Consider the following 2,775-nt stretch of genomic DNA (forward strand, 5'->3'; position numbering starts at 1 on the left):
GAGGGTGAATATGTGTATTTGGGTGCATAATGTGATTTGTGAATGAGATTCCATTATTATGGAGATATATTCAAGCTATTCTTCATGAGACGGTCATATTTAATGGATTAGCGGTTTTGTCATAATGGGGTCAATTTTGGGGTAATAGAAATGTTTATTTGATGATAAATTGGGAATATTTGAGATCAGGGTGAAATTTTGGAGGTTTTGACTATAATGTCCCCGGGGGTATTTTCGGGACCCCGAGCACTAGGTTTTATTTGAGGTTACTTAAGCTTGAAGTAGCTGTCAGATAGAATGTACGATTAGAAAACCTCTCGTTCTCTCTTTCGATAGTACGTTTTACTGTTTGATTATTTTCGAAGATATCTCAAGTTCTAGGAGTCGAAATCAAGCGAGGATTGAGGCATATCGATCCTAGGAAAGATTAGAAGCTTCTTAACCGAAGGATTTGACGGAAAACAACCCAATTGAAGGTAATCGAAGTTTAAGTTTTGAGCTTTTCGAGTTTCTAAGCTTTGAATTGATTTTGTAAATTGTTGAGTTTTTGGTTGGTTTGAACCTTGGGTTTTGAGGGTTTTGGAGCTTTGGGAACTTTGTTTTGATGATTGGGGAATGTTTAGGTATGATTTTGGAGGCTTTGGAGGGTTAAAAATACGTTTGGGAGTGGCCCAAAGTTGGGGGTCGCGGCCCTATTCTTGGGGTGTCACGGCCCTGCTTTGAAGAAGCAAGTGGAGGTGTTGTACTTGATGGGCGCCGCGGCCCTTGATGAAGGGCTCCATGGCCCTTGCTTCAGGAATTCTGGGGGTCGCAGCCCATGGTGCCAGGGCCGCAGCCCTTGCCCTGTTTTCACCCCGTTTGCTCGTTTGACCCTGGAAACTTAGCTATAGGCCTCGGGAGTGTTCCTACTACTTGGATTAGTTGGGATTGATCTTCCAGAGGCTAGATATTGGTGTGGGAACCTATGTTGATCATTATTATTAATGATGTCCCATGTTTGGTTATGATTAGGTGACCGCTAAAGGACTAAAGGTTGATCGTTCTCACGAGTCGTTCTTTTAATCTTTCTAGCTCGAATCTGAGGTAAGAAAACTGCACCCTATGTATATATGACATGCGTGATTATTATTGAGGCATGTTGATTGATAAACATGGACATGGTTTGCCTATTGAATGCTAGCGAATGTTGAATACTTGTATATGTACTGACTAGTCAGGGACACTGACCTAAAAAGTCAGAAATGGTATAGCGTCATGAACGCCGAGCCAAATGAAGATTAGATATAATCGATATCAGCAAGAATGACTCATATGGAGTATTAACGCTGGACCGACCCTAAGGTCGATGAACTATAAGCGATTGTCTGGTCTAAGACAAGTTATTTAGAGCCAGGGCATATGGCCTTGGTGATTGTTTGTCACCTGGCTAGGGAACGCTGTTCCAAGGTTATGACTCTAAGGTCATGAGGAAGGTTATGCTGGTGACCATTCACCATACACCTATCATGTTCAAACTTATGAAAAGTTCCCTTATCAGTTAAGCCCGAGTGACCCTAACGTCACATGGCTATAGGGGGCTGTACCCACTTTTATGACTGTTGCGGCTGTCACCTATTTGTTTGGACTGATGGTCCTGAATGATTATTATGATCATTGTTGATATTATATCATGATTTATTGTGTTTTCTTGCTGGGCCTTGGCTCATGGGTGCTATGTGGTGCAGGTAAAGGGAAAGAAAAGCTCACCCAGCCTTGAGTGGAGAGCTTAGGTGGTGATGTGTACATATGCGGCCGCTTGACCACCACGGCCAAGGCGTTCTCAGAGGAACTAGGGGGTTTACCCTATTTTTGCCGCTTAGGTCGACAGGATTGTAAATTTGAGACTGTAATGAGCGTTTTGTACTGAGAACAGCTTGTAAATGCTTTAATTAGCTCTGCAGAGCAGTTTGTAATGAAAATATCCATTTCCCTTTTATTAGTTTTCCACCTTAACCTGTTAATTACACTTAGAGCACGTTTTTTACCAAAGGACTCGGGCAACGGGTAAAATTTTCGGTCCACCGTTCACCGTAACTGTTCTGGGGTAACCATGGCATTACATTAGCTAAGTGCTCCGTTCCTCCACAAACAAAACAAGGTTTTTGCGGTTCCTCTTAAGCTATCATGTGTGATTTTTGGCCATTCTTCATCATTAAGACCTCAAACTGCTTTTTTTAAGCTTTGAGTTGGGCCTTAACACTATCCTCCTCTCGAAGTTGATAGATCTCAGATGGTTTGTGTTGGTTGGTGCTGTCAGTAGCACTTGGACCAATCCAGGTGTGAGACTTTTTCGCGGTTTCTTCAAGATATTCAAGAGCATCGTCTGGCTCTTTTTCGAGGAATTCACCATTGCATAGCATTTCTACAAACTAGCACTCATGACTCGTGAGGCCTTCATAGAAGTAACTGACCAAACGCCAGTTCTCATAACCATGGTGCGGGCACTGATTTAACAGATCTTTGAATCTTTCCCAGACTTAATAGAACGTTTCATTGTCCTTTTGGGAGAATGTGGAAATCTGTCGTTTTAGACTGTTGGTCTTATGGCTAGGGAAGTGTTTCAGAAAGAAGGATTTGGTCATCTCCTCCCATGTTCCAATAGACCTAGGTCTCAAAGAGTATAACCAGCTTTTGGCTTTGTCATTCAAGGAGAAAAGGAAGAACGTCAGTCGCACAACATCAGCATTTTCAGCTCGGTTATAGAATATGGCTACTACCTCCTTGAATTCTCTGATA

The 2,775-nt window shown here is 42.3% G+C and overlaps 1 non-coding gene across 1 annotated transcript; it reads left to right on the forward strand.

Moving 5' to 3' along the window:
• The first annotated feature begins 2,467 nt into the window (after window positions 1-2,467).
• Window positions 2,468-2,573, forward strand: LOC133833650 (small nucleolar RNA R71). Its single transcript, XR_009893019.1, has one exon. It is a non-coding gene; the product is annotated as a small nucleolar RNA R71 (small nucleolar RNA).
• Window positions 2,574-2,775: the final 202 nt, after the last annotated feature.

The sequence above is a fragment of the Humulus lupulus genome, chromosome 4, assembly GCF_963169125.1.
Source record: "Humulus lupulus chromosome 4, drHumLupu1.1, whole genome shotgun sequence".
NCBI classification, from domain to species: Eukaryota; Viridiplantae; Streptophyta; class Magnoliopsida; order Rosales; family Cannabaceae; genus Humulus; species Humulus lupulus.